We start from the raw sequence: 12,629 nt of genomic DNA, 5'->3' as shown, positions 1-12,629 counted from the left end.
CTAAATAAGGAGTTGTTTTGAGGCAGGCAGTCCTCAGTGTCTCAGAGAAATGAGTTTATGGAGAGCAGTTGCTGTAGAAATGAAGAACTAAAGATGTAAAGATTTCAGGCTGGCTGGCAAACTGCATAACAGAAGTAGGAATACATTCATTTTTATGCCCTTTTAGTCATGATACCTAAATACGCAGATACTGCACTTAACATCTTCACCAAATACAATCAGGAGAAAACACATGGAATACAAACAAAGGATGCTCCCCTGTCCCTTTCACAGAGAGGCTCCTCTGGATTATACTAATGATCAGATGTCAGCAAAGATCACCTTCCTTAATGAACTGATGGCGTTCATCTGGATAAAACAAGCCTTTTAAGACAAATCTGTGCGGTTAAGAGTTTACTGAATCTGACTCTGACACACTCGTATGAAGAAACCTCAGAAAAAGTTAAATGGAAGTTCAGTAGAAGGAAAATGTTCTTGCATGAGACCCGGTGAAGTTTGGACACACTGATCCTGTTGCCCTTGAGGGTGAACCTGGTCAGGAGAAACCCATTTCCTCCTCCTGTGCGTCCTGCTCTTCCTCTCGGCAGTGGAAACGTGATCCTTTACTCTCCCCTCTAGACACCACCACAGAGCTAAACTGGCCAGAGAAAGGATTTATTATTGATAAGGGAAGGAGGAGGTAAAAAGAGAAGGAGACAGGGAGGACATGGAGGAGAAAGGAAAGTTGTCTAAATCACTTTTTTTGCGACGTCATTCTTCAAGAACCAGTATTTCTTCAACAGTGTTATTGGGAAGTTTGTAATAGACAGAACAGATTCTGTTCATTGTAAACTGTGCCATTGATTTGACTCTGTGAGGAGAAGAGAAATAAAATAAACCAGTCAGGTAGTTTAAGTGCAGCGAGTGCTGAGCCTGAGGTATGTTTCCACAAAGCCACTAATGGCTCTCAGCAGGGAGGAGATGCTCTCTGCTCTCACTTGGCTTGAAGGAGGAAATTACATTCTGTCTAATGTCAGGTTTTGCATGATTGGAAAGTATTCTCAAGTCCAATCACTCTGCCTGAGATGGGGTTTTCGGCTCCGAGGTAGCAGTCATTTATTCCTGCATAGAGGCTGGTGAAGTTGAATTAAACCATAATTTATTTTATCTCTACCTACTGTGTGTTTAATATAAAGTGAGGTTGGAAGTCAGACGTTCCCTGGAAATAATAGATTGTGTTTGTGTCTTGATCTGTTTCTGTGCGGAAACATTTTCTGTAACTGTGAGGACTTCTGTCCATCATCTTCTCTGTCTCACAGTGTACATCTAGCTGATAACGCTGAGCCTAATCGCTACGCTGAGAGTTTATATAACAGCAAAACGAAGTGTGTGTGCTGCGCAATGCTGTGATGGGTAAAGGAAGTTCAAATCCTGCAGTCATTCCCAAAGATAGCAGCACCTGTAAGATTTTCCCTATCAGGCATCACTTGATGAAATACTCGCCATAAAGGTTAGCCTCAGTGTTGAAGGTACCCTGTGGAGTTTTATGGAGCCGTTTCTTTAGCATGCAGGTGATGCGATGCACATTCCTGCCAGTAGTTTCACACTATTCCACTGGTCAACAGGCGGCAGCAACGCGCCAACAAACCTAACAATGCACAAACAAGCTAGTAAACATGGACATAAACAATGTAGGATTTAAAATAAATATATATTTTATATTGGCTTTTGAAATGTTTTATGATGAAGATTCACTCAACATGTTTTTTAGGCCTCAAAGATTCACTCGGTGCATTTTGGTGAACTGGCATTGTGATTTACCACCTTCCATCCCATCTGCACCTGCCTTAGTAAATCGGAGGAGAGTCTTGATTTTTGTATTTGTATCGACTTTGAGAAGGTGGTTATGATACTAACAGGAAGTGCACGGCGGTATCTGGTGTTAAAGAGGTGGTATTATGCTCATTTTCAGGTCCAAAATCTTAATAAAAAATTATTTAGAGGTTGTACCACAGCAGTTTACATGGTTTAATTTTCAAAAAACACCATATTTTTTGTCATACTGCACGTTGCTGCAGCTCCTCTTTTCACCCTGTGTTGAAGGCTTCGATTTAGCTATGGAGTGATACATCTTGTCTCTAAATGATCTTTGTTGGGAGTTGCACATGCTCAGTTCCTAGTTAAGGACTGCTAGCCAATCAGAAGCAGAGAAGGGCGGGTCAGCGAGAAGCCGGTAAACAGCTCGGGTTCAGCCGTACGTGTTGCCGACCAGCTTGGCAACATGGACTGGAGCGAGAGTTTCAGAGCGGTGAGTTACTAATCTGTATCCATAAAGTTTTAACTGAGCTCTGTCTCTACATCACAGGAACAACTTTATGTCCACTGACTGCCTGGAGGGTAGCTAGTGTTTGGAAGGGAGAGGAGAGCTGTGTGCTGCAGCTCGCTGTTTCTGAGGGCGTGTCGGAGTAGCTGCTCGGCGAGCGTTATGACACGTATTTTTATTGTGACGTCACAAGAAAGGGAAGTAAAGGGTGGACTCCAAACGAGCTGTTTTCAGGTAGTTTAGAGCAGAGTTTTCTGTGGAAAACACTCCCTTTGGGTTGGACTTTGGGCTTTTTCACTTTGCAAACCTAGTACATGCACAAAAAAGGTATAACTCAATAAAGGAGAGGGGGAAAAGCCAAAAACCATAATACCACCTCTTTAAAGTCTGAGGTTTTGGTGACCCATCCACTCCCCCCCCCCCCGACCTCGTCCGTCTGTGAACTTTTAAGGTCTGAATGTAGTTTATAACTTAAACTTACTTGATTGATATTAAGACTTGAAAATGTGTGAGGATGATTAAGATGAGTTGATTATGTCAGTTTGATACATACAGGTATTAAAGTATTTTATTAAGGTTTATCTATTTGTTCATACTTTCAAAGTCTGTTCCAGTTTAGCTCAGCAATTACTCATACTCTTTCAGCTGCTTCATCTTAGAAAGGTAAGCCAGCAGTACAGTTCAGCTCCCAGCTAACATTATGTTTTACATCCTTCCTTTCCTTCTATTCATATTCCTTCCTTCACATTTTCTGCAAAAAACTCCATTCAAACTTTATGATGTTCCACATCTTTCATACATGATGGGTATTGTTATGAGGATTGCTAACGAGTAATGACAAAGAAAAGGGGAAAGATGGGAAGTTTCTTCTTCGGGATCACCCGCTGACCTGTTGGAGGGAGCCGGTCCAATGTTGGTTTGTTTTATGTTTTTGTTGTTGTTTCTCTCATTTTTTTCTGCCTTCGTCCCTCCCATTTAATCTCTCCGTCCGGCCAGCCCGCCTTATTATTTTATTTAATCATTTCCACCTCTGCATTAGGAAGCCATGGTCAAACCATTGCAATTAATCTTACAGCACATCAAGAAGCATTTTAGAGAGAACAAAAGTACTGATACTCTGTGGGTTCATGTGAAAATTGCCAGCTGAGGTGAAGTTCTTATGTTAATTTGCAGGTGTTTTTTGGAGGCGAAGTTAGAGAGAGAAAAAGAAAGCCAGATCAGATATTATGGATTGTATCTGAAACGTTACAGCTGTGTTTCACCCACGATGCTCTCCCCTCTCATTACCTTTTATGTTTTACGTAACCAAACTTTTATCTGATTGTTAAACATTTATTAGGGGAACAACAAGAGTTCTTCCATTTTTCATGACAGTGTACATTTTATCACGGAGGGGGGAAGATGTTTCAGGAATCCTTTTTTGGGAGGAGATGCAGAGTAACAAGAGAGTTGGACTAAAAGAGAGAGAGAGAAAAGCTGTCTGAAGGAGGCAAAGAAAGAAAGAGTTGTATATTTGAAACTGCAACAATTTCTGAAAGAATAGTGATACTTTTACAAACAACATTATGTCTTGAATAGAGAGATATATTTTGTAAAATCAGTGATTACAGCACAATACCTCAAATGCCTCACCAAACACATTTTAGAAATTTAAGCAAACAGGAGACTGGATCGGTACAGTGTCGGTGGAATGAGGAGTTTGGAGGTCTTTGTTCTGCAGGTTTAGCATAAAGTCTATGAAACCTTTTTGTGGGGTACCTCAAGGATCGATTCTGGGCTCTATTCTGCTGTCACTTTACCTGCTTCCCCTTGGTCACATAATTAATAGACACAATATGTTGTTTCGTTTTTACGCAGATGATATACAAGTCTACAAGTCTAGGCTCTGCTCAAGGTTTCTGCCTGTTAAAGGGAGTGTTTCCTTGCTAATGTGGCCAAGCGCTTGCTCATGATGGGAATTGTTGGGTCTCTAGTACGGTAGCGTACGGTCTGGAGCTGAATTATATCTTCCTTCTGACTCTGGCAGTCAGGGTTGCCCCAAAATATTTTGATAAGGTTCGGCTTCGGCTCTTGTAACTTTCTCCAACTTTGCGTAGGTGAAATTGACATAATTATATTTGCTCCACCAGACTTGACCTCCAAACCAACTCAAAATGTGTCTTCATTCCAAGAAAACCAAACAGTTCAAATCGGTCTTGAGACTTTTAGAAAAGTACTGCATCTCTGAAATTGAACCATTTCGGTCTGCTGCTGAGCTGCCGTATGGATTAGGACCGCAACTAAAAATAATTTTCATTGTTGATTAATCAGTTTGTTATTTGGTCTGTAAAATGTCAGAAAATGGTGAAAAATGTTCAGTTTTTTCCCCAAAGCTCAAGACTGCATCATAAAACCTGAGATTCAGTTTACTGTCATAGAGGAGGAACAAAACTATCTAACAGAAATATTCACATTTAAGAAGTGACATTTAGGGCAGCTGGCGTCAGAACTTGGAAAATCTGGTGTGAAAGAAAGAAACAGTGGAAGCAGAGAGCTGGTCCTGGTGCTGTCTGTGACCCTCAGATGCCGCCTTCAGCTGCCGCTTTGTTATTAAATCATTAGTCTGTTTGAAAAGCTGTCAGGTCGGTTGGGTGCTGGCGTCTGATTGCTCTTTTCTGTAAATGTTTCCATAGACGATTAACACCTTCACACACACACACACACACACATACATACAGCACACAGAGATTCCCAAACACTTCACAAATGTATACACACACTGAGGATGACACTTTCATGTTTGTTTGCCAAGACAACAGCTTAGGATGTCAGGGCAACCAGAGCCACAGCGCCGGGCGTAACGGCCCCGATGATTTTCCTCTAAATGCGGGGAGAGGGAGGAGGAAGATGGACTATGAACACAGCAGATAAACAGGATGAGAGACGGGTGTGTACATGTGTGTGTGTGGTTTGTGTAAAAGAGGCAGCAGCAGTGAGCCGGTGTCTGATGACTACCAATGTGCTGACCTTTCTGTGTGATGTGCTGAGCTTTACAGCTGAGCGCTGCTCGGGTTTGGAACGAATGCTCCACCTGACCTGGATGCGATTTATCATGTAAAATATTTTTTTAGAAAGATGTGGAATAGAGTTCAGTTTGAAACTAAAATAAACAATGTGATGAAATGTCCCTTTGGTGTCACAAACAAATCAATGAACGCAGCACACATAAGAGCCCAAACTTCTGAAGATATGCACAAATACAATTTATATTTAATGTGTGTTGGACACAGTGTAAGACGTTGTATAGTAAGCCTAATTAGCAATTATTGTACACAAGGAAAGGAAGGTGTTTATTAATAAAATTTTATTTAATTTCCCTGGAGTAGCACTCAAAGTTAGACCAAACTCCATTCAAAAATTAAGTTACCAGCTATTACACATAACAGCCTCCCCATTTAAACTGACCAGCAAATGTTGCAGCAAATATGCCCAGCGTAAGGCTAGACAAAACAATAAAAGTAATTATCGCGATATATATTTTTGTCAATAATATAAAAAATGTTAAAAATAAGTATTCAATAAATGTTCACTTGAAACATACACAAATTAGGAATTATTTTTTATTAAGATGTTTATTTTGTTGAGGAAAAAGGACTGAAAAAAGCTTTTAGTTATGTTTACTCGTGCATATTTGTTGACAAAGATTTTATCGTAACTGTTTTGAATGTTCTGCCTCAGTGAGAGAGTTTAAACCACAATTAACCATCAGTTTTTTCAACTCACTCACTCACTCAGGAGCAAAAATCAGCCTTTAAACTCGAAAGAAATAACAATTTAATACTTATCATGATAATTATCGATATAGAAAGATATGAAACTTTTTATCGTGATAACATTTTTGGCCATATCGTCCAGCCCTAGCCCAGCGTTACCCGGCTCTGTGGGAAGACCTTTTTATATACAGTCTATGGGGAAGACCAGACTTCTTCTTCATTGATTCAGCCAGTCGTCCACATGCAGTCCAAGTACCAGTAGCGACGGCTGAAACTAACTTCTCTGGAACCCCAAGTGAAGAAACTGGCTGAGAACCACCAAGATTTTGCTAATTTCGTTTGAACATTAAAATAAATCCTTCTGCTTGTTGCAGTAGCTTCAGACTGGTTACTCAAAGAATCCAACACTCATAAATATAATTTCTATTCAAATGGCTTTTTTTCTCCCTAGAAACTAAATACATTAATATTCCAACTCGATTTAATGACGTTCTTTTTAACGGTATAACACAGAACAATAATCAACATTAATATTCTTGAAGACAAGTAGTGCATTTTATTTGATGGGGACCTGGATAATGGATAGGGGTTAGAAGAAAACACAAGAGACGAGGGTGGGGGTAAATAAATCATCCATTTTTAAATGCTTTCAGGGTTAGGGAAACCTTCTCTTATCTTTTCTTCACACTTCACTGAATTTGACTGTTTCCACCTGAGATGCTGAATGACTGTTACAGGCAGTCCAGTCCATTGATTGCAGCTCTAAAATGCAGCAAATGGACACGCATGACGACAACAGAAGGATTTTCTGAATGTTTCTTCAATGCCTCCATGTTGACAGCATTTTGTGCACCGCTGCTGCCATGTTAAGGTAACATTACACCATGCGTCATCAAACCTAAACTGTTTTCTATGTTCTGTTTATTTAACAGCACACATGAGCGACAACATTTCACTCTGTTGTTACAGTCTGTAAATGGTTCCAGTTATTTTTCTTTGACTCACACTGATTCAAAAATGCATTTGCCAGTGATAATCTTACTGCATATTACTCAGTGATGAAATAAATCTGTGTCATAAGTTTTAAGTAAAGTACTTTAGTATAAATACAGATACAACGATTAAATTAATCTCTGGCACAGCAATCCTTTTCAATTTCAGCTGACATAAAGGGTCTGTTATTATTATTATTATTATTATTATTAATAACATAAAACAGCAGTGATGTGGAAATTAAACTCATTTTAAAAAATGGCATTATTAACATTATTCTAATGAGGTTTGTGTCTCTTTTTGAGGATGAAATTATTAATGAAGTTTTTGATATTTATTTAGTATACTTTAATTGTTATATTAATCAAGAAATGAATATTAATAAGTTAGATTAATCAGTTTGAAAGATAATTAGAAGGTGCAGCACTAGTTTCCATCACGGTGAGTTTAGTAGTTCAGTGATTTTTGAGTTTGCAGCCGGTCATGCTCTGTGTACAAAGACGCAGCAAAAGAAGAGCAGTAACTGAATTAATGAGGTTCAGCTGATGATTCAGATCTTCCACGTTCAGACGGCAGAAACAACAGATATGTAATTTTAATTTGCAGATAGAATCTCCGAGTGGGAGGTGACAAAGAGGTAAATACAGCAGCTCTGGTGGAGATGCATGCTGTTGAGGTTTTCTGGTCGGTGATATTTTCCTGTTATCTGACCGACCGTGCGTCTGCTCAGCTCTGCAGCCGGACGCAGCAGCAGATTCAGGAGGATATAAAGTGTGACAGCAACGCTGACTTTATTATTTTTTTTTTTTTAGTGCAGACACTTTAAACCTTCCTGACTCATATCTCAGCCTCCACAGTACACAAACACACAACTCTTCTACACACAGTTACACACTCAAGCTGCCTCGATAAGTCCTGCTCTCTCCTCTCTGCAGCCGTCACACATTAATCTCTCCTCACGTTACTCTTGTTGTGATAATCACATCTCTCAGATCTTTATCCTGTGACTCCGTCGGACTCACAACGGACAGTTTAAAACAAAAAGGATCAGAATTGAAGTCGTCTTTTTTTATTCCAAAAAGTTTCTTATTGTCAAAACCTGGCGCCTACATTACCCACAGTGCAACTCTCTCCTAGTGCTATGCTACCAGCGGCTGACGTAGTGTGTAGCCTGCACAGAGACGAGCAGCAGCTACAGAGGTCTGTGAGCTCACTTCTTTCTGACTCCACACCAACAGATTAGTTTAAGTTTCAAACTTGTAGTCTTCATCTGACGCTGACTCAAGTGACATCACATGAGGACATTCATCAGACTTGCCTCTGAGACACTAAAGGTGTCATACTACTTTAAAAACACATGCAGGAGAACTCCTCAACACCTGGAGACACGCTGAGCTGGAAAATCACTGCAGCTTAATTTGGTTTATGGACAAATTCCAGCAAAACCCCATCAGCCCCCGTTAGCTCAAAGCAGCACTGCGGCTACTTGAGGTGTGACGATACACTTCACAAAATACAAAACAATGCAGGTGCATTTTGAAACGTTTTAACTGATCATCTTCTAAAAATATCACTTCAGTTCGACTTTCTGAATATGAATTATTGTACGCAGTAAAAGACAGAAAAATATGTAAACTCAGGTGACGGAGTTCTTCGGCTCCAAGGCGCTATAATCCCAGATCAACGGAAAATGGCTTCATATCAGCTGCAGTGAAAACGCAGGTGTTACATACTGTTCATGTCTTGTCCGTCACTCCGTCGCCGTTTGTTGTTTCCGCCACGTCCCCAAAAATGCTGCCACATAAACTAGTTAAAAGTGGAGAGGGCATCTCACATGTTTATTTCACACTCACACGGCGTCATGCTCTTTTCACCTCGACGAAAAATATCGTGAGATCTCGTCACTCGCCATGTGGCTACAGGAAATATACCTTCTCAGTACTTGTACCAAGAACACGTTCGGAGAGAGAAGAGGAATAATTTAGTTTTACAACGTTTATCCAACAAAACACGTCAAACATTTTCTGCCTCCAGCTGCTCAAACGAGGAGTCATAGTTTTAGAATCACAGTGAAGTGAATATATTTGACTGTTGCTTTGATAAAACAAGACATCTGAAGACTTCACCTTGGAGAACGTGTGATTTTCACTCTTCGTGGACATTATATAGGTTATAAAAGAGATAACTGACGGGTTTATGGTTCTGTTTCTGGAATGATTCCTTCCTCCTCTCCTTCTCATCATGATGATCCCCTGTCGTCTGTCCCCCTCTGTTTTTTTTGCTTCACCCATGCTGTCTGCTGTTTGCCCTTCTCTCCCTCACAAGCTGCCACACTTATTTATTTTTGGCATCCTTCGACTCGCCTGAGACCCGACACATTTTCCTCCCCATGCTGGTATTTCAGCATCAGACGATCGGCGGCTCCACGAGCTCCTTCGCCGATCCCCTCCCCCTCCACCCGTCCTGCTGTGGACCCTCCTCCTCTCAAACGGTCTGCCGCCAGGACTCAGGTTTTGGCTCAGACATGCAGCCTGCAGGGCGAGCGCACATGAACGCTGACCTCCCAGAGGAGCTCAGCTGCGACTGCTCTTTAGTCGTCTCTCTCGGTCTATATTTATATCCGCCTGCGATGACGACGTTTCTCGTGGTTTGTTTTACCAGCAGAAAGACAGCTTTTATAACAGTTATTTTATCAGCGCACGACCGACTCTGGCTGTTTGAAATGAAGGAAACCTTTTGTGATTCAACCCTTCGTTCAGGTGTAACGCTGGTGTAATGAGAGGAGCTGTGCCTCACTTATAAAACGTAGAATCCTCGCCAAATATGGTGTACGCTAAAAATAATTACGACCCTTTATGAATCACAATCAACTTGAAATGTGGCGCATGTGAGGGAGCTCCATTCAAACGGGACACAGTTGCCTATAAACGGTCAGTGAAACGCCGCTCATTAATATTAACACGTCCTGACTTAAATCTAACTCAGTGACTCTGACGTTCCTTTTGGTGAAGCTGAAGCTGTTTGGTGGGTAAAAAAAACGCACTTTCACGCTCCCTTTATAACCGATCTGCAGGAAGGGGCCTCCCTCTGAGTCGTGACGTCGCTGGCTGGAGGGGGCCACACAGACGGGACGACCCAGGAACAAATCTGGATTCCCCCGTTTGAAAAGAGAGTGAATGACTTCCACCTGCGTTTAAACATTTATTTAAGCTACACAAACAGTCCGCTCACTTAACGAGGCTGCCGATGAGTTAAAAGAAATGTGGCTTGTTTTATATGACACACACTGAAAGATGTCTTTGATAAAATTGTGTTGTAGGCAGCGCATCACATCCACACGCTGGCGCACAGCGTTTGGTTCCATCATGGCAACGAATGTGATAACAATACGCGAAACTCTGCTCTCGTATTTGCTCGACTGACGCACTGAAAACGGCATCAATTTAAATGTAATTTGTCTGCTGTTCACCTTATTTAGGAGAATAAATTGCTGCATGCAGGTATTAATTAAAAGATTCCTGATTAAACTGTTCAACATATTTGAGGCGTTCTTCTGCAGAAAGTTTTTTTTGTTAGTTTATTTAAGAAATGCTTTGAGCCTGTAATACTCAGAGGTAATATTTGGATTTATTTTACACAACAGTAGGCCTCTTCATTTCAAACCGTTTGATCCTTCTGCCACGTGAGTCGCCGTTTCTCATTTCTCCTCTTTATGTGCGTACGCATGGTTCAGAGTTTGTCTTTTATAGATCACGACCTTTGCTTGGGAAGTGGCGCACGCACGATTCCAGCCTCATTTCACACGTACGCACCGTTTATGAATGCGACCCCTGGTCTGTAAAACTAAAGCAGGAGGCCGCCGCAGAGCTGAAGGGAGGCAAAGGTACTGCAGGAGGTGATAAATGAACATCCTGATGTGAAACTAGGTCAGACACACTGTGGGCCATGCTAGCTTTTGTTTGTCTACAGTCTGTCTGTCTGCCCGCCGCCCACCATCGTCCTTTTCTATAATGTTGATCATTTGTCTTCCGTTAACGCAGCAGTCTGCTTCTGGGCTGCAGGTTCAGAGAGTGTTGAAAGGGTCAAAGCTTACAGACGACTGCACGTTTCTGTTGTCTTATAAAACCAGATGTAAAGAAAACTCTCTGTCTGGTCCGTTTGGACCCTGAAGACAGACGAAGGACAAACAGATGAACGTGAACGGGGAGAGGGACAGATGGCGGGACGAGAGACGGCCACTAACATTTACTCAGCCGGTCCTTAATTACCGTCAGGGGACCGACCATGAAACCCCAGGCAGAGAGGAAGTGACATCACACACCTAAATTTAAGATTAAGATCACACCGGTTCAACTATAATAACGTCTTGTAAAAACGTCCCGCCTGCTCTTTAGAGCCATAAAACCAGTTCAGAGGACTCGGATCTGTCTGTCTTGTTCCATCTTCATCCCGTCTCTCCTGCTGAACTCTGTTTGACTTTTGATTTATAACAAATCTGCAGCGGAAAGGACATCAGGCTGTCGCTGTAACTCAGACGTAGCTTCTGTCCGACCTCCACAGTCTGGACGTGGAAGAGTTGTGTGGAGGAGCTCATTAAACCCTGCAGGAGGTGCCGATTTTAAATCAATGAACCGCTGTGCTGCGGTTTTGTGGTATGTTAACAGAAAAGAGACAAAGAAGAAGAAGAAGAAGAGCTCTTCCTGTCGTTCAGGTGTTTCACTGTGGACAGACTGAAACACCTGGAGTCTCTGATGTGGACTCTTTTTAAATGTAGACATGCAGACGTACCGTTCTCAGCTTCAGCTGTCAGCTCGTTATGCAATTACACGGTTAGTGAAGCTGCAGAAGCAAAAAGCTACAAAACAACTTCATGCTAATTGTTCCACATCTGAGGTGTTGATGCAGAGTCCGAGCAGAAAGGATCGGTTTCTAGATTGGAGTCGATTTTGGGAAAACAAAAGGAGGGACTGACTCAGACAGCAGGTGATGTCTTCATCAGTAGTCTCCAGTCGGACCGCTAAATAATAAGCTGCTCACACACAGAGAGACTGCAGGTGTCAAAGGTCGAGCTGGGGAGAGACTTAAATGAACAATCAAGTGAAAGCGGAGCGTGGGGGGGGGGGATTGATCTCTTTGGATGCAGGAGATAAACGGGAGACAGGGAACTCCTGCTGAGGAGACGATGCCAGAGGACAGGAGGAGAAGAAACCTACGTCTGCATGGAGCTGCCTATATTTAAAACGACTCGAGTCCACATCAGAGTCTGTCCACAGTGACGGCGAGGAGACGGAGAGAGAGACAGAAAGGTGAGGGGTCTCACCGTTTCAGATTTTAATTGACTCCTGGAAAACCCGGGAGGAGCTCTCAGCCGGTGATGAGTTCAGCGTTTCAGTCTTCAGAGTGCAATGAAGCTCTTTTCTCTGGCGTGTAATTAATGTGGACGAGCTGCAGACTGTGGAGGAGAAACGTGTCAGAGAGGAGGAGAGGGGAGGCGTTAAATGTGGAGGAGGTGGAGGACGCAGGTACAGGTGCTGACAGGCTGGAGGCAGCATCCTGGGGAGATACGACAGAGAGAGACCGAC

The 12,629-nt window shown here is 42.1% G+C and overlaps 1 protein-coding gene across 1 annotated transcript in view; it reads left to right on the top strand.

Moving 5' to 3' along the window:
- LOC123956638 (E3 ubiquitin-protein ligase RNF123-like) overlaps window positions 1-12,629 on the top strand; it is a 160,751-nt gene that overhangs the window by 135,364 nt on the left and 12,758 nt on the right. The window lies entirely within an intron of this gene.

Source organism: Micropterus dolomieu, linkage group LG18, assembly GCF_021292245.1.
Source record: "Micropterus dolomieu isolate WLL.071019.BEF.003 ecotype Adirondacks linkage group LG18, ASM2129224v1, whole genome shotgun sequence".
Taxonomy (NCBI): Eukaryota; Metazoa; Chordata; class Actinopteri; order Centrarchiformes; family Centrarchidae; genus Micropterus; species Micropterus dolomieu.
This window is presented reverse-complemented; position numbering and strand designations above follow the sequence as displayed.